This window comes from Melospiza melodia, chromosome 14 (genome assembly GCF_035770615.1).
Source record: "Melospiza melodia melodia isolate bMelMel2 chromosome 14, bMelMel2.pri, whole genome shotgun sequence".
NCBI classification, from domain to species: domain Eukaryota; kingdom Metazoa; phylum Chordata; class Aves; order Passeriformes; family Passerellidae; genus Melospiza; species Melospiza melodia.
In genome coordinates this window covers 13323295-13342774 of record NC_086207.1, presented here as the reverse complement: position 1 = coordinate 13342774, position 19480 = coordinate 13323295, and the positions used below count along the sequence as shown (strand labels likewise).

The 19480-nt window shown below is 47.2% G+C and overlaps 1 protein-coding gene across 4 annotated transcripts in view; it reads left to right on the top strand.

Moving 5' to 3' along the window:
• Positions 1-555: 555 nt before the first annotated feature.
• Positions 556-19480, top strand: part of RASGEF1C (RasGEF domain family member 1C) — a 71626-nt gene continuing 52701 nt past the window's right edge. Inside the window, exons 1-2 of one of the 4 annotated variants that reach the window (XM_063168766.1) lie at positions 556-678; positions 2568-2709. The gene's annotated coding sequence lies outside the window, so the exon portion shown is untranslated. Of the gene's footprint in view, positions 679-991; positions 1008-2567; positions 2710-13137; positions 13162-19480 lie in introns of those variants that run through there. The other 3 variants (XM_063168767.1, XM_063168768.1, XM_063168765.1) reach the window with 3 other exon arrangements.

Below are 19480 nucleotides of genomic sequence, written 5' to 3'. Positions count from 1 at the left end.
AGGTGTCTGTGGGCAGGAGCGGGGCCAGGCCGTGCGGGGTCCCCAGGGCAGTGCCCGGGTGCGGAGCCGGCGGGGGGAGCGCACGGCAGGGCGCGGGGGGATTCGATCAGCGCGCCTGCCAAAGCCAATTATCGGCGAGAGGACGACATAATTATATTAGGGAACATCTGTACTTCATTAAAAGCCCTCGCGGGGCGGATTCGCGCCCGGCCACGTTACACACGGGCGCTTCCAGCCGCTCCTCGGCCCCGTTCCGCGCACGGCTCCGGCAGCCGCGCCGCCCCGGGGCCGCGCCCGGCTCCGGTTCCAGCTCCGGCTGCGGCTGCGGCTCCGCGCCGCCCCCCGCCCCGGGCGGCTGCACCTGCCCCCGCGGCCGGGCCCCCCCGCTCCCATCCCATCCCATCCCATCCCATCCCATCCCATCCCATCCCATCCCATCCCATCCATCCCGGCGGGCAGGCAGGCGGCGCTCTGCGGCCGGGCTGTGCGGGGCTCCGGGGCGGCGCGCTCCTCTCTTCCTCCTCCTCCTCATCCTCCTCCTCCTCCGCGGCGGCGGCGCCGGGCAGATGCGGCGGATCGCGGGGCGGCTGTGGCCCGCAGCGGGCTCCCGTCCCCCCGCCGGCCCCATGGACGGCAGCGGGGGCAGCAGCAGCAGCAGCAGCAGCCGCGCGTAGCTCGGTGAGTGCCGCTCCCGTCCCTCCGCCGCGCCCTGCCCGCACCGCGCTGCCGCAGCCGCCGCTCCTCGGCTGCGCTGCTCCGGCTCCTTCTCTCCACCGAAAATCAGCCCCGGCCCGGTGCTCCTCACCTGCTGGCGGGGCTGGGCTGCGGGCACCGGCTCTGCCACCTGCCTCCCGGCTCCGGCTCCTCTCGGGGCTGCGGGAGCGCTGCTCCCTCCCGCCGGACGGGGCTGGGGGAGCGCTCCCCGCTCCTGCCCTCCTCTATCGGGACTCCCGGGCTGGAGCTGCGCTTGGGCTCCCGAACATTTGTCTCCGGGCAGGACTTTACCGGTATCAATTTTAGAGTTATTTTGTTTCAGTGAATTTGATTTAAATTGACCCAGCGGCTGTGGGAAGCTGAGAGGAGAATGTCAGTTTGAGGATTGTTTTCTTTACCTCACCTTTAAAGATCTCTCCCGCTGTATATTCCGTAATGATTTCTTTTTGCAAAATAATTTTGCTGTGCTTTATTAACTCCTGGAGTTTGACAGCCCTCCAAGACAGACAGGCTTGTTAGAGGCTGGAATAATCAGCTCCAAGGCGCAGACAGTGCCCTTGGTCGTAACAGGTGCAGCGTGCATATTCTTATGAACAATGAAATGGTCTCAGCATTCAGGTTTATTTGTATGCTCTGCATTTCTGTGACTCTGGAAGAATTGTCATGCTGTGTTATGTCAAAGATGCGCTCACGGCGTGAGCGTGTCCGCGGTACCCAATTAGCAGGGCAGGGGAGCAGCTGCACACACTCCTGTGCCTTTAATGCCCGCCGTGCTCCTGGGTGACATCGCACAGCCCCGGGCGTTCTGGTGGCTGTCTGAGGACCCACACTGGGCACTGCTCCCTCTGGCACAGCATTAAACACTGGGAGATGGCGAGGAAAGAGAGAAGTGCAGAGGAGGAACCATTTAGGCTTTGATTGTATTCTCTAGGCTTGGTCTCTGCCCATGTGTTGAGTAGGGTGGCGATGGAACATTGTTGGAACCTTGGATCCAACGTCATATGATGTTCCTGACACCTGAAATACTGGCATTTGTATTCCACAGAAAAAATTTCCTGGGCATGTATTTTCCAGATAAAAAAGATAGTTATCGTTTTAGTGGCTTCCTGGGCTCTTTATTTAAGGCAAACACCCAGAGTGGTACCACAGTTGGGAACTGGCTTCACAGGAGTCACTAAGGAGTTAGAGCTGTGGATCAGGAGGAAATGAGACTGGAATATAATTATTGCTCTCAAGCCAGTGTAGCTGAAAAGGTGTATCCAGCAGTCCTTGCCCAGGTTCAGCTCTTGCTGTGGGACACCAGTGCTCTGTGCTGCAGCCAGTGGCACCTGGTGCCTGGAGGTGTTTCTGCCCTTCTGAGCACTGGAAGATGCCCCTTGCTGCTGCTCTGTTTCCCAGGACTCTGAATCTCCCTGTTTTGTTAGGGATGGGAGCAGCTGCCTTTGAGGGATAGAAGGATGGCTTGGTGCAGGAGTGAGGATGGGGAGTGCATTTCTTTGTTACACTCTGGCTCTTTGTGCACTTCAAGGAAGAAGTGGTGGAGCAAAGGAAGAGTCAAGGCTCTAGCCAGGGGAAAGTGCCTGCTAATGAAGTCCTGGGTGATGTTAATGGAGGCTCTGAACAAAGCAAAGGCACCAGAGATGTCTGAGAGGTCTGAGCTTATTGTGAGAGACGTCCTACACTGCACAGGCTTGGAGCTTACCCCGTCATAGGAGACAGTGCTTCCTCCTCCAGGAAACTGGTGAAAGAAAGTCATGGATGTGTAGTCTGGGGCTTTCAGCCCTCTCCAGAGGTGGGGCCTGCCAGGTCATGCTGATAACTGCAACAGCAGTGAACTTTGTGTTGCTTTGTAGTGTCTGCAAACCTTGGGACAGCAAAGTGTCGTGCAAAGGAGGTGGAGAAGTATAACCAGGATTCCTTGTGATGTCTTAACCTCCCTTGGACTCCTTAGAGCCTCACCCAGCATTCTAATTCCATCCCTCGCGGCAGGTGAAGGTAGGGATTTGTTCTGCCTCCTTTGAATCAGGGCGTTTTGTGTGGTTCTAATTCAGCCAAACGAGGAAGATAAACACCTTGTTAACCATTTGTAAGGTGTGACTAATACAGCTCCCTCTGGTTTATTAAGGTAAAAGTGCTGTCTACTGTTAGAATACAACACACTTCTCAAAAAGCTTTTACTTAAGAAAATGGTTCTTTTATACCATCAAGTCAATTTCATCTGATGATATTTGGTTGAAAATATTTACAACATTTTTTAATCAAATTTGAGGGCAGAAATCTTGAAAGATTCTTTTAAAATCCTTAGAAATAATTAACACCCTTATTTAACTTCTTGGACAATTTATGCTGGTGAGAGAGTGATTTGTCCAGTGTTTCACATGGCTGGCAAAAGGTGATGTTGCTGTGAGTAAGCTGGATGATGTTTATGGCTCTGCTACAGCAATGAAGCTCTGCATAGTGGCCCTCTGGTTGCCTGAGGCTTTTCTTGCTATACATGCTTGTCTAGCAGGGTTTGAAAATCATCTCTGGGAGCCAGCCCTGTGTTTGTGCTGCTCCTGCTCGTCTGGCCAGGGCTGTGTCCAGGCTGCAGCTGGGAGTGCTCTGCTCTGCAGGAGTGTCTGACTGCCTGGAGCTCACTGCACCCCAGCTCTGCAGCTCCCTGCTCGCTCTGCCCAGCTCTCCTGCACCACAGGACCTGAGCCACCATCAGGATGGTCAGGGCGGGGCTGGAGCAGGGGCACAGACTCCTGGGCACTCTGGCCAGCTGATTTAGCACACTGGTAGCCCCAAGCCATCAGCTAGCCCAGGAGTTTAGCAGGATGTAAATTGAGTTAGATGTCTCAGATAGTGAGGATGTGAGAGTGGCATGTGCTGAAAATGAACAAGGCTTTAAGGGGGTTCCATTCCGTTTGCTCAGTGTTGTTCCTTTCTGATACAGTTATGAGAAGATGCTTTCTAGGTGCTGCTGAAGGCATAAGGAACTTGTGAGGGCTGGGTGGCAGTGCCTGTCCTCTGAGGAAAGCCTCTTCTCTTACAGCAGACAGTTAATAAATGCATGCATTCTTTTGCAACTATAAATTCCTAGTCAGAAGTTCAAATCTGTGTGGTGAATTTCTTAATTAATTTCATTTATTCTGTTTTCTGATTTCCTTGCTCAAGGACTGCTTGTGTGTGTAAGAATAGTAGGTCACCATGCTCTGGGATGCTTCTTTCAAATATCACCATGCTGGTTATTTTAGAAAGATTTTGTCTAAGCAAACTCACTCTGGACACTTTTCCCACCTGCAGGTTTCCTGAGGGATGCAAAAGCTTAGCAGGTGTATACTGAAGGCTTTTCCTTTGCTGGCCAAATGTTTGCTCATGTCCTAAATATAACTTCTGGGAATTTATGTTTGTTTTGGAGCTGGGGAGCACTTTTCTCTTTTACTCTCTTTATAGATTCAGAGAATTTAAGCATATGATTAACATTAAACATGTGAATATTCTCTACGGACTCATTTTTTGGATCAAAGGCAGAGTGCTCAGTCTGTTGAGAGGATGGAGCCCACAACCACTAAATGCAGGGAGCTGATCTGCTGCTATGCTTGTCTGAAAGGAATATATGATATGAGTGCTTTGGATTTATGTCTGTCTGTGCCCCAAATCCCTCTGCTGACTGCTGTCTTGATGTTGCTTATCTACAAAGTGCTTACAAGCATTAACAAACCTTTATGGTGGTGCTGCTGAGACATTTTGTTATCCCCCTTTTCCATGAGGCGATGCTGACAGAGTTTGGTGATCTCCTGAGACCACTGTGGGTTCTGGACAAAGCTGGGCATGGAATGTGGGGCTGTGAATTGCCAGCCTGGAAGGGGCAGCAGCCCTGGGGCTCTCTGGCAGTGCTGGGTCCAGCATTGCCATCTCTCACACTGCCAGAATGCTCCCCAGATTTCCACCCTGACACAGAAGCTTCTCATGTCATCTGCTGGATGAGGCTGCAGTGCAGAACACTGCCTGTCTGCAGAGTGAGCAGTGGCCTGTTAAGGGAAGGAATCTCAGAGTGAATTGTGTCCGTGCTGGCTCTCAGCCTTGCTGGGTGCTCCAGGCAGAGCTGATGCGTCAAGACTCCTCTAATCTGAGCTTAGAGAAAAGGGAATTTTTCCATCTTCTCTAAGTACTGTGATTCTTGATTTCTTGCTGATTTAAAAATATTCATAGTGCCTGTACCAAGCAGGGAGCCTGAGTCCATGTGTATAAATATAGACACTCTAGGTGTGTGTGCCTGTGAGCTGGCACATGAATCAGTTTCCAAATCTGAACTTGGCGTGGTGTCACTTTTGGCTCCAAGCCGGTTGTTTTTCATCTTCCTGGTTTTATTGTGTTTCACTTGCCCAAATTAGAATAATTTCTTGAAAGAGAATGGGCAAACTTCAAACATGGAAGGACATGCTTTGCACTGGTCTCGCTGTGCTTGTGCAGGGGTGAGGCCAGCGCCTCCCTCCCTTGGCCCTGGTCCATGAGACCCTCCTGGACCCCTGCAGGATTCCAGGACACTGAGAAAATGTGGAACTGGGAAATAAGGCTTTGCTGTGACAAAAGCAAGGTTCTGTGTTTGTTGAATTTTTCCTTTAGGAAATGCAATTCATCAAAATCCAGTGTTCTGTAATATAGGACTGGTGACAAACTTGCACCAATTCTCAAGTTTTCCACAAGACAGCCATCTGCTGTACCTGCACACACAAACATGTGAGGGACAGACAAGCCCTAATTGGGAATTTACTACCTTTATGTGTTGGGTAAATGAGCCATCCTGAGCTTTTCATGTATATAATGGCATCTTTTCTTCTTTCCTTTCATCCTCTGTAGGGAACCTGTGTTCTTCTGAACTAATGTTCCCTTCTATAAATGACCAATCAGCCTTCATCACTGCTTGTTAGATCAGAAACTTATTAGTTAATAGCAGTGCTGTTCTTCCTTTTAGTCCCTTCTACAGCTAAGCTCATGGCATTTGCAGACAGACTTGTTAGTCATTAATATTCTTTGTATTCTTCATCTTTGGCTTCAGAAGAGAAGGCCTTTCATCTTTTGCCTTGCTTTGTTTTTTAGGAGAAGCCCAGTTTGACTGGAGGAAAAAAGAAACCAAAAAAACATTTCTCTACTGCTTTCTTACAAGCTTCCAAGCAGTCTCCCCTGCTGACTTTGTACTTTTGCAGTAGACAAACATTGACTTTGTTTTCACAGAATATAGCAGATTTTTTTTTTCTAGTTTGCCTTTTTGGTTATGTCTCAGTAGCTTGACAGGACTGGATTAATTAGTCAATGTTTGCGTCTTTTGCTGAAACTCTCATTCTTTATTCAATTTTAACATCAGGTTTATTATATCTGAAATCAAGTTGGTGTAGAGAGAAAGTAAGCATGTGTCTAAATTTAGCAAAATTGCGAAGGGTTTCCCTGGTTTGGAGACTAAAAGATTACTGAGATTGATCTGTGGATTCTTGTTCTTTCCTTTAAAAGAAACCCAAATGCTGATACCCAGGAATGTGTTTCAAGTCTGTGCACTGGGGGTGACACGTGCGTGGGCAGGGACGATAGAAAATTGTGTTTTCTCAGATGGGGAAGGCTTTGTTAACATCACTGAATTCTCACCACTTGCAAGTAGTCAAATCCTCTGCTAATCTGCAGTGCTAACTAAAATGGAAATGCAGAGAACAGCATTTGTTGTCTGTGGTCACATGAAATCTCACACCTCATTTCTGAAGAGCAGGATCAAAAGATAAAAAACTTGGTGCCTGAGCTATGTGTTTTGTTCTTGAGGTTTGGTAAATGCTTTTTTGAGTGTGCCAGTAGTTCACATCCATTCTGCTCAGGTTTCCTCACTCCCAGCTCTGATGCCGTGCACATCACAGTGTGATCATTAAGTGTGATTACAGCATTTTTTGACCTATTTAAAAGTGTCTGGCTGTGAAATTCCAAAGATTCTAATTTAAGCTATAAACCAGATTATTAATGTGCAGCCGCTTACACATTTCATGGCTCATTTCCTGATTACAGCACTTTTGAACGTGGTGTAGGCTGTTCCAATGCATGTGTATAAACATCCTACACCATGTTCAGCCTGGTCACCTGGCTCAGGGATCACGTTCCTCAGCTTAAAAACAAACAGAAGGGAAAGCCACAAGTGCAGGAAGTTGGGATGTTCCACATGGGTGCTGTCGAAAGGCCCTGATGCTTTCTGCAGGGCTGGAGCTCAGGACAGGGTGTAGGAATGGGATCATGCAGGGATATGGAATGGGCAAGGAATGTCTTCAGACAGTCCCTGCTGTGCCCTGTGGGCTGGAGAAGGTCCCTGGAAGCATCAGGGATGCATGGCTGTCCCTGGAGTGCTGCCAGGAGACTTCAGCTGCACTGAAACTGGAACACAGACTAGATGCTGAGTGCAGTCAGTGATCTGCAGATAGAAAAGATGACTGTGGTGGAGATCTGCAGTGTTTTCCATCACTTTGTTCAAATCTGTCCGTTTGTTCATGGAACTGAAACTCTGCAGAGCCTCCTTATCTGGGTGCAGAAAGAGTGTGGGGTTATATTTGTGTGGGTCACTTATGGTTCAGCCATTGGGATGAGCCAGCATAGAATAATTCACCAGGGTTACAGAGGTAACTGCAAACAGTGGGTCCAATGGAGAAATTGAGGTAGGAAGATCAAGAGCAGGGGAAAGTGTTGTAGGAAATATCTTGTGAGGCACTTCCATGCAGCTGCATTGAGTCTTCTCCTGCTGAGGCCATAAAGGAAAGCTTGTCTTGCTGTGTTTTGTAGGATTAATTACGTGCTGAAAACTGCACCTGGAGATTTCTCTCTGAGCTGGGAACATGTGTAAAGCTAGGTGTGTGCCTGGCTGAGTTTGGTGCTTTGTTCCAGAAGGGCTGAACCTGGTGCTACGTGAGCTGCCAGATATGGATATCTCCTCTGTGTGAGATTAGCAGTGATTTTATACAAGTTTGGGGTGCAGGATGAAAGCAAGGTCTGGAGCAGGTGTGCTGCTCTGTGTCAGGGGTGGGATTTGTGCTTCTGCTCCTGGCATGTGCACACACTAATCAGCATTTCAGTGTGTATTGATTCAGAACTTTATGAAGGCAGAATTACTGCCATTTGTTACTCAGTTGCTGGAGCTGATTTGGATCCTTGGATCCTTCTATCTTTCTCCCAACTGGAAGGTTGGTAGCAGGGCTGAGCCCTGGTGGAAGGTATCATTGCACAGTATACACAGCTGGGAGAGCAGCAGCTTGTCGTTTGCAGTTGTCTTACTTCTTAATGTGGTGTAGTAAATTATAAATGTACACAAACACCTACGGAGTGTTTCATTCATGAGCTGCCAGACTGCAGCGTGCTTTTTGAAAGTGCTGGTTTGGGGGTTGTTTTTGTTTTGTGAGATAATTTCATTATCTGATACCAGGCATTTCCTAAAAGTAAATGGATCACATGAGAACTCTGTCCATTAGCGATTCTGCTAATAAAAATTTGGGGTTTTTTTTTCATTCCATAAGAGACCTTCTCTACCACAGCCTTTTTATGCTTTATGGCAGTTATTAGCTGTTACCAGGTCATTTTAGGAAGGTCGTTATTTGCTAATGGGTGTGCTGTGGGGCTTAGAAGCATATGCCACAACATCCTGTAGGCCGACAGAAGTATTTGAAAGTATAGATTGTTAGGCAAATGTGCAGGCGGATTGTATAAATAGGGATGGTTACAGGGATGGCATTTCTCACATGCCTCTCTTGTGGGCTGCAGCAGTGCTAACAGCGATCCCATTTGTGAATTAAAGCAAGGATCTTCTGAAGTGGAACCACAAATGACAGCAGAATTAGGATTAAAGGGTGGTCAGTACTGATGGCAAGCCCAACATAACATACAAGCCAGGCTGAGGTTAGGAGAATGTGCCCATCTAATAAGCAGCTTAACTTGGTGTATTACTGTGAAATAGAAAGAACCATGGAATATGTGATGTGAATAGTAGGCTGGATTTCCCTGTCACTTCGTATTTATGTTCCTGGAGCTGCCCTGGGCTCGCCAGGGTAACTTCTGAATTGCACCCAAGGGAACGAGAGGGAATTTCCACTGCTCAACACCTTTCTTTTTCATCTGGAAACCGTACTATAATTTCTTTGGTTTAGCCCTAGATTTGAGGTTTTCATATCAGATGAAATGTGTGCTAAATCTCCTATCAGTAGCTTAATTGGTCCAAATGTTTTATTTTTCCAGTTCAGCTGCTAAGTGATACAACTTGGTCCAACTCTGTTGAAGGAAAGGGGCATTGTTCCTTTCTCACTAATAGCAGTTGAATCGGGCCATTAAAGGCCAATTCCAGGAGAGATATTAGCAAATACTGAGGCTTGATCCACAGCCCTATGCAGTCAATAAATCAGCAATTGCTGTCTACACAATAGCAGGTCTAGCAGGGTTTGAGTGTCTTTGAGATGGAGAGCCCTCGTCTTGAGTATTGCTTAAGTTTCCTGAAATCAGTTAAATTGAGATAAAGCCAATGGCTTCTTCGTGTCTCTTGGAGTTGCTCAAAATTTATGTTCCTCACTGAGAATAGACTCTGCTCTGCTTGCTATGGGTTGGGAAAAGTGGAAACTTTTCCCCTTGTACTGTAAACAGCCTGCTGAATATTTGTATTCTAAAGGTGTTCAACCAGCCACTGAAACTGTATTTCCAAATTGCCTTAAAACACTTCCTGATAGTTTCTTTGACATGTTTTACCTTTTGTAGGCTTTTACGTGTGTGAAGTTTCCTTTTAAGATTGTTGTGTCTCCCTTCTCTCCTGTCAGAATTCTTCTTTACAGCCACATCCCAGGGGTATGCTGAGGAAAGAAAAGCCTGTTGGTAGCAGGCTGTGTGTTTGGGTGTTCCAGCAAAGGAAACTGGAGGTTCTCTCCTGCATACCTTCCATCCTGGTGTTTTGACAAGCCCCATTTAAAAGCTCTTACCGCGAGTGATTTTTATGAGCACGTGTGGAGGGGAATGTGCAAAGTGCTTGGGATGGCAGGGGCTGGGAGAAGCATGACAACTGCTTTGTGAAAGCTGATCTGTGTTGGGAGGAACAAATGGTGCATTGAGATGACAAATGGAGCAGCAGAGGTGCAGCTGGGCAGTTCCACAGCAGGGGCACCGACAGGCAGCTCCATGGAAGGAGTTTGTAGTCGATAGAAACAATTTCCTATTAGCTTTGAGCTTTCTGATGAATTAATGATATAATTCTCATTGATTTAATTAAATCAGATTCCAGGGGCTTCATTTGCAGAGTTTTCTGGTGGTAGTTTTATAACTAGGTGCGCAAATAAATGGCCTTGATTTTCTTGCTGGCTGGGTGGGGTGTCTGGTGGTAATTACTGCATTTATCAAAGTGTCCTTCCATGCTGGAGATGGGTTGGTTTCCACTTGTGATAGAAACAGGGACAGGGAGATTCTGGGACTCATCCAGTGGCTGATGGGTGATGTGTTAGAGCTCAAGAGTGAAGTGCTGGCACCCTAAAATCCAGACTGGTCCCACGAGTTGTGCATGGCTCATCCTTGGGCCACACAGTGCCTTTGTCCTTCCTAGGGAGCAAACAAATCCCTGGCACAGACCTGGCACTGCCCCTGCCCAGGGCATTGCTGCTGGCACCCATTAAAGCTCCAGTGCTTCGGTACCATCCCAGCATGGCTTCTCACCTGGTGAGACAATGTGCAATGCCACATTGCTCTAATTGGTGTTGGTTTCTCTCACACGTGTGTTGGCTTTTGTCAGGAGATCAGGAAGGAATTAAAGCTGCATTCTACTTAATTGTTCCTCAACAGGTGAATCGTGACAAAATTGCTCCACCCCAACTAGTAAAATAACACTTAAGAAGACTTAATTATAGCAAATGCCTGAATTTTATTTATATATATATATTTTATTTCGACTAACTACTGTGTTGAGTAACAAGTTTAATAAGACCAGTTTGTAAGATGAATGACAATAAAAACAGGGTAAGAACAGAATGCTTGGGTTTTTTCCTGGACAGGAGCTGGTGGAATTTGTACCCATGGGTTAGACTTGCAAAGCCTCCAACCCTCCCCTATTGGTATATTTTTCCTAAAAACAAAGGTGCTGTCACCACAAGTCACCACTTGGAGAGGGTGGTATACCTTCCATAAATAATAATAAAGGCCTGTATAAATACCCCCCATATGCTGCTGCTGGATTGTTTTAGTGAAATATGTCAGTGTTTGTGATGTGTGCAGCCCCATGTTTGATGGCACCGCTTGAAAAATGAAAGACATTCCTGTGAGTTATTTGGGAGACAGTGACAAACCTGTTTGGGCAAGCAGGGTCCTGAAGGGAGCATTTCCAGGGTCCTGAAGGGAGCATTTCCAGGCTCCCAGCAGAGGCAGAGTGTGACCAGGTGTCCCCAGCACTGGGGCAGTTTCAGCCCAAGTGCTGCTGGATGCTGGAGGATGGGTGGCTGTGGGGCTTTCCAGTTTGCTGAGTTGTCCCAGTGTGACCTGTGGGACCAAGTGCTTACAGGCACCAAGCAGATGGCCATGAAGATCTTTTCTGCATAACTTCCAGATATCTGAAAGCAGAGTGATTGTTTTGGGTTTTTTTTTTTTATTTTGACAGTTTATGTGCTGTTGGGTCTCTACCTTAGCCATGTTTTACTGAGCTTCTTGGATAATCTGTGTGTTGCCAGGATGTGCTGCAGAGCTCAGCAGACACAGCAGAATCCAAGGCTGTGCTCAGCCTCTAAAGCAGTGTAGATTTCCACCTGACTGGAGCAGGTTGCAGCCCTGTACATTTGGTGCCCTGTACTGTGGGGGCAGATGTTTGCATTGGTGACCAGAGTTGGTTTTTTGAGCCAGAAGAGCAGGGGTGCTCAGGGATAAGCTGGGTTTGGATTTGGGCAGCCAAGGACAATGTTACCCCAGCCACCCCTCCTGCTGAAGCTGTTGTGCTCTGCCTTCCCCATACAATAAAAAGGGACAACTGATAGCAAAGAGCAAGCAAGAAGCAGCTTTTGCCTGCATCTTTTTATGATTTTATCTAGTCCCTGAGCCTTCACTGTATTATCTCCTTAAATCTCTGTGCCTGACACTTCTGTTTTAGCACAGTTGAATGTATTGCTGTCCTGGGCTGTAAAAGAAAAGCGTGTGCTGCAAGCTTCCATTGGCTTCCTGGGAGGCTTTGGAGTAAATCTCCCAACATGCAGCTGCCTGCTTCAATTCTCCCTTTTCATGTAGCTCCTTTTTTAGCAGTGAACTATTGCAAGGATAAGTTGCTATATGCAAATTTGAGATTAAACCTCTTGTGTTTCCAGCATTTCTGTGTGAGTTGCTCAAAGAGTGGTTGCAGGTTCCCAGCTTTGGGCTCTGGCTGTGCCAATGCCCCAGCTGAGGGCTGGGGGTGCTGCTGCATTCGAGGCTCAGGTTCCTGGGACAGTGAGTGACAGCATTGATAAAACCCAAGGATGGGTGATTTGTACTGCAGGCAGCAGCAGCACAAGGTGGGGGCTCTTTTGGTTAATGAATATTGAACCTCTCCTGTCTAACAGCACGTTGTGTCGTGCTCTGCAAATGAGCATCTCTGCAAGAGGCTGAGCTGCAGGCAGGGGGGGCTGCTCGGGAATTCATTAATTCCTGTCTGGGTGAGGAGTCTGCAACAAACAGGGCTCTGCTGGCCACCCAACAGCTGGTGCCATGCAAGATGACTTTTTCTTTTCTCAGTTGTTCGGTTCTAATTATTTTCCTCTCAAAAATCTTTACTCAGGGTTGGATGCTTTTCTCTGGATGCTTTTCTCTGGATGCTTCTCTCTAGCTGCCCACATTGCATTTTCTACATGACAATGTCCTCAAAGAATTGATGTTATAAATTTGTGCACTTGGCAGTCCCCAAATTCATCTCTGTTTGTGGCAGGAGTTCCAAAGGGCAAATGCATCTCAGAAGCATTGTGACTGTTGCATGAAATGGTAATTGTAATGCATGGAAGATCAGCTGCTGATTTATTTTTATTAGTGCAGATGAAAATAACTATGATGGTTCAAGTAGGGCGTAAAATGATATCTTTCATCTCATTCCAGTAGGAATATTAACTTCACGTTTTTTATTTCTTTTCTTTCCCAAACCACTGAAAAATGCTTAGTATGTGACTTGAGTGTCTGTTCTATCATGTTTATGTAGGAAGATTTCTCTTTTTTTGTCATGCTCATAATCAGAAAAAGTGTGTTTTGATTTGTTGTTTTTTATGTAGTATAGAAGTTCAGTTCCTTTGATCAGAAAAGTCTCAGTTTTTAAGCAGAAATCTGTATTTATCCCCATAGACACATTAGGGAATACTTTTCCATCCAGGTCACTGCAGGTGAACTTCAATTTAAAATCCACCTGGAGCAGCAGGAGCACCTGGGCAGCCATGGCTTATGGGAGGGACACTTTCTACTCTTGGTTTCCTACAGGTGAGAACCCATTTGTTCCTGGAGACTCCATAGATACACAAGTAGTTCCCTGGAAGGCTGACTGCGAACTGAGGCTCTGAGCAATGTCTGTGTGCCTGAGTCTCCACTTGTGGAGTTTCCCCAGCTGTCTGGGCAGGAGCTGCAGGCAGGAAAAGCCCTTTGGAGACCTCAGCTGTGTCCTGTCTGTGGCAGCTTCCCCATTAACTGATGGCACTGGCCGTGCCAAACGTCCCTGGAGAAAGAGTGATGATTGTGCCAGCATGACTCTGTTCTCCTGCTCTGAGCTACCAAACCAGAGCAGGGTAAGCAGAGCTGTGATTTTCATCCCTAGATAAGTTAACAAAAACATGGTTGTGGACAAGCATGTGTGAGGACGTGAATGTGTTTTTCTGTCACAATGTCCTGTCTCTGAGTGCTGCTGGAAGAGCATTAGGTAGCAGTGGTGTTTCAGGGGGGTTAATTGCTAGTCTAAATAGCATTGTGGGGAAAATTGTAAAAGGCCTTGAAGAGAATATTAAAGGATTCAAGTATTGCTTAAAGCATTAACAGAAGATGCGCATGTAGGTGTGTGCATGCATGTGTGTAATTGACAAAGCAAAGCCTTTGAATTGGAAATCATTGGTACAGAAATACAGTTAAGGGTTTAGAATGGACTTAGTTCAAACAGCCATAGGGAGAAGTCAGCAGTAAAAAGATGTATGGCAAGGCATTCTCATCTTTATCAATTTATTGATTGTACTGAAGGTGGAGTGTGTGCAGAGATGGGTCTTCTGGTAGGAAAGGAAAATGAATTTTAGGAAATGAGAAAAATCACTGAAAGTGCTGTGAGATGCTCTTAATACATCTTTGTAAAAGTTTGGAGAGGGTGCCTGTGAGTTTTGCTGTGTGTTCCAGGAAGTTGAAGATTGTCCTCTGTCTGGGAAAAGCTTTGCACATGTGAAGAAATCGGTGTGGTCTAAGACTCCACAGGTGTAAGAGAAAGAAAGTAATGATATGAAAATATTTATGGTGACAAGAAATTGTACACTGCTGAAGTGACACTTCTGCTGTGAATAATTTTCCATAATGAAAGTCAAGAGCTGGGCATCCTGGTGAGTTGACTTTGATTTTTTGTAGTGAGAGTGCTCAGAGTTGTTCCTGAGGTGGCCAGATTGGTGCTTATTATTCCATAGAACAACTCAAATAGTCTTTTATCAGTAGCACAGAGTCTGCTGAGGGTTATGATCAGCTGGCCTGGGGAGTGAACACCTGGAGTTGTGTGGTCAGGGTGCTGTCTGTCCCAAATGCCTTGGAGCCCTCTGAGTGTCCCCTCATCTGGGCTGAGCACCCTGTGGGTGTAAAGCTTTTTGGGGAAGAATTTGGGGGAAGTGGCTTTGGGAGTGTTACAGGTTGAGCTGGGCAGACCTGATAACCCACTCTGCACTTGTGACTGGTCTGTCTGCTGTTCACCTTGTTAGTGAAGCCCCTGCCCTCTCCCACCAGGTTTAGGGTGTCTGGGGGGCTCTGATGGAAAGCTGCCCTGCTGTGTGCTCCAGAGTGAAGTGGGAGCAGGTATCCATTGGTGGGCTCTGTTTGCTCAAGCCGTGCACTCAACCCTTGCTGTTGGTGCCCAAGGCCACTGAGGATTTCTGCCCCATGCTGGGGATGATGCTGAGCCTGTGCTGTCCATACCCTGCTGTGGGAGTACAAATGCTGTTAACCCCATCCAAACCAGCTCACACTGTGGCCCTCAGGTGCTGAGAGTGTGAGATGTGATATCTGTGTGCAGTGATGGGACCACTTCACTGCTTTATACTGCTGAGCATAAACCTGCCCCAAGAGCCTTCTGCTCACAGGAGGCAGCTCATCCCTGTCTCCTGAGCTTTTATAATGCCAACAGGCTGAGCTACTCTGGGTTTTTTTACTACTAAGTGCTAAATCTTTGAATGTACCAGCTACTGTTGGAGGTATTGGTATTTTTAAGGATTGCTTGGTTTCCGCTTGCAAATACACAGCTTGTATTCCTGGATGAAGATATTCTTGGAATACTTCAGTGTGAACCCTCCAGTGGGCAATCTTTTATTCCAGAATAATGGGCCTTTGTCCAATTTAACATAATGTACTCTGGAAGTGGAAGCCTGTAGTTTGTTGTGCAGGAAATGCACTCATTTACCAAATCTCTTTAATTAACTGGCACCTATTTAAGGGAAGTCTCTTCTCTCATGCGGTGTTTAAAACCTCATCTACCATAAAAGTAGCTCTTTAGATTTTTTGATTTCATCTTCAATTTTATAAATTATTCCTTCTGCATATTAAAAGTAATTTTTCTGCTGTTTCTTGTTATGAAGAAGGGACCTCAGCCTTGAGAATTACAGTTTAAGCTGCTCAGAGTTGTGTGGCAGCCCTGTGCTTGCTGCCAGAATCTGGGACTGTGCTCAGGACACTGCGTCTCTGCCGTTCCACATCATCTTCTACGTGATGAAAAACTAAAGTAGCTGTTTTTTTATTCTGTGTGTAGCCCCACCACTTGTGAAAGGTACAGGATTAATCTTCTGGCTGCCAATCCACAGAGCTTTGCCCACAGCAGAGACACCCAGCAGTGCCTGCACTGCACCAACTGTGTCAGACAAACCTCGCTGTGTTGCCTCAGTGGGCTCTGTAGAAATAACTGTGCAGATGCTTCTCCTCAGCCACCTCGTCTTTGCTCCTTCCCTTGCTTCACTTTGTCATTTCCAGGTCACTTCCCTTGCCTTTGTCAGCATGTTTAGCCTTGCTCCGTGTAGGCACTGCCCCCAGGAGCACTGTCATGCATACCAAATCCACGTCTGGGGCCACGGTGTGGAGTGGCCCCTCCACTTGGGAGTGAAACACAGCCATGGGCAAGAGCAGGCAAGCTGCTGACCCTCTGGAGGTCAGCCCTGGGCAGCCACACTGGCCCCTTGTCCTGTCATCCCAGAATCAGGGTGCCAGGGTGGCCCTTGTGCAGGTGGGCACACTGCTCCTGCCACCCCTGGCTGCTCTGACTTTTCTTCAGTGGTGCCTGAGCCAATCTATTTCAGTAATGCAATTATTCACATTGAGCTTAATCAATGAGCCACGGAGCAATCTACTGGTGGCTCCAATCAGTGGAATTACTCAGAAGGATCAAGATGAGCTGCTCTTTCTGAAAATGAAGCTGTCTTTCACACAGAAATGAGTTCAAGGGAGCCCTGTTCTTTATGCAGGGCATGCTCAGAGTACCTGTTCATGGGAGTGTTTGCCTTGATGTAATGTAGGAGTAGGGGTCTGTGCATGTGTGGGAGGATGGGAATTCCAAAGCAGAAGGGCCAGGGTGATAACCTTACAAGAGAATGGGAATTCAGGGCTGCCTGCCAGCAGCACCAGGGCAGTGGATAAGGGATGGTTTCAGTGGGGCCCAGCTGAGTGTCTCGAGGACAGTGTGGCACAGCCCAGGCTGTGATCACACCTGAGGTGGGAGTCTGTGCAGCTGTCCAGCTGTGAGCTGCTGTGGCTGGCACCTGCTGGCATGAGCCTGCTGTCTGTCCCCATGCAAATAAATGTTCCTTATTCCTGCAGCACCAGGCACTGAGCACTCTGCATGTGGGCAGCTCCTGCCTCTCTCACATGTGCTCGTCCTTCCACATGACAAGGGTACCAGGAGGATTTCGGGGAGTGGGGAGGATTTGGTGTGAAGCTGGCACTGCTCTGTGCTTGGCAGGGTTTGTCCAGGCCCAGCTGCAGAAGGGGAGGCCAAATGTGCCCCCCTGTGTGAGCGTGCCTGGGCTCAGCTGTGGGAGCAATCCCACAGATTGTGAGCCCCGTGCTGGGATTTTTATGGGCACATCTCTGCCTGCCCTGGTGCTGTGTGTTCCCCTGCAAGCCTGCCTGTGTCTGCTGGCTAGAGCCAAAATCCAACAGTGCTGTCTCCTCCCCCACATGTGCTGGATGCCACTTGCTCACTGAGAGCGTAGCTTGAAGGCTTTGCCCTGCCCATGAACTGATGCCCAAAGGGAATCTCCTCCTTATTCTGGAGCTGTGAATCTCCTCCCTCCCCTTGGCTCATGTTTGCAGCTGTGGCACTGACAGCACCAGGCTCCCTGGGCTCACTCTGTGGGCAGTGTTCGATTTGCTAAGGGGCAGGCCAGTCCTTGGAGGGGTTTTCAGCTCTCAGTGTTTTCATTCTCTGCTAGATCAGCAGATTGAACAGCCCCATCCCACTTTCTGCCAGCTGCAAGGAAAGCAACAGGCAGCAGAGGGAGAGCAGGATCTCTGCTGCACCCTCTGCACAGTCACACCACATCATGTTTAACATCCAAATGCTGTCTTGCCTACTTCTTACCTTGGATGTGACTGCAAGTGGAAACTGCTGAGCTTTTATATGATTAATTTTGAGTTATGAGTATAAAAATGCAGCCACAAATAGCAGTTTGGTTCTATAAAGCTAAAATGTTGGGTACATGTAGTGATTGTTTATTGTCAGACTCTTAATCTGGCTGGGGTGAGTGAGAAGCTGATGGTGAGATCCAAATACTTCTACGCTTTCAGACACCTCAGTTCCCAAAAGTTGGAGTTTAAGCCCAAATATTCATGGTGATCCTTCCCAAAATACCTCCTCCCAAGGGCCATAACACTCCCTGCCCATCACTGGGCCTTCAGCTCAAGTTCTTGAGCTCAGTTCCTGTCCCTGGTCATCCCATCCCTGCAGAGCTAAGGGGGAGACAAGTCTGAAGGCATTTTGAATTGCCAGAGCCATTTGTATCTTGTGTTTTTGAAATCTAACTGGGGAGGAGGGTTTGTTCTACACTACATTCCTGTTATTTTATGGTACTGATTTGGGTGTTTGGACAGTTTTCATGCTTTATTTGTAATCTTCTCCACAGATGTTTATGTGATACCGAAAACCTAGCTTAGGATTCCTGCTGCTCAGTGAAAATAAAAGCATAATTGAAAATCATCCAATTGGATCCAGTTTTTCAACTCAGTTCAGATTCCTGATTAGGGAACACAAAATGTGGATGAGAAAGCCAAAGTGCACCAATGTCTCCAAGACACCAGGCTGTCTCTGAGCACGTCTCTGGCATTGCTGTTTCCCTTGATTTATAGTTTTAAGCATGGTAACATTGGGATATGTGTTGGCAAAATGGAACTTCTCATGGCAGCCTCTGCAGGCTTCAGGCATCAGTTCAGCAAACCCCAGAACCATCTGAGCAGCTCCATCTCTGCTGGATGGGACGTTTATATGTTTACTAAATTTTGAGCACATGAGTAGCTTTGTTGGCTGTTGCATTTTGAAGCACACATTTAAATGATTTACTGACCTGGGGCCTACATGCAGATGTGAATATTAAAAATTAAAATTAAAGCATCCTGTCCAGATTGTGAATCTGAAATACATGTTTTCAAGGCAGTCTTGAGGATTTAAGCAAACATTTCCCATTAATTTTAATGGAAGATACATGCCTTAACTCCTATAGACTGCTTTGAGAAGCAGTTTGAAAAGTGTTGCAGTGTGAAGCCCTAAATGCTGGATGTCTTTGCACTGCAGGTTCCCAGCTCTGAGGATCTTGTAGCATCTCCTGGTCACTGTTTTGCATCAGGACTCTCACTGTCCTTGTCACACTGTGTTGTCAGCCCCTGCAATTTTATCTTTAGCTTCATGGTACTTTGTTAGTTTTATCCTAAAATAACAATTCCTCATCCTGAACAGTTTCAATTTCTGGTCCTATTTCTACTTAGCATGTGTTGCAGGGGGGTGATGAACATTTACAGCCTTTAAATTCCTGAGGGAAGCACTTGAAACACTTGACAGCATTAACCATAAGCACTCTTATGGTTAGGGAATAGGAATTTGATAGACTTGTGCATGTTTTTAAATCTCGAGGCTTTAACATCAGTCTGCTGACCTGTTGCATTGCTGGGGCAGCATTTGGTGCCAGCCTGGCACCTGCAGCTTCACAACCTCCCACGTGGGCATCAGCCAGACACGAGCACTGGGACATTGGGTCTGTCCTGCTGTGTTTCTAGCATGAAGCTCAGCTGGATGGCTCTCCTGCCTCTCTTTCTGCAAAGCACTTACACTTGTCCCAGCTTCTCACATTTCTCAGTGCTCTGCCTTCTTTATAGTGGGGCTCCAGGGACTCCAGATTGGTGCAGCAAATGTAATTTCTGTGTGCTATTTGGAGAACTGCTTTGGTTTTTTGGAGGTAAAACTGTTTTCCTTCAACTCTGCCTTTTGTTCCTAGGCACGGTGCTTGAGGCAGAGCGTTTCATTAAAGATTTATGTAAAGCAGGGGCTGGTCTCTGAAGCAGGAGGATGAAGCTGTGCTTCAGAATGCTAATG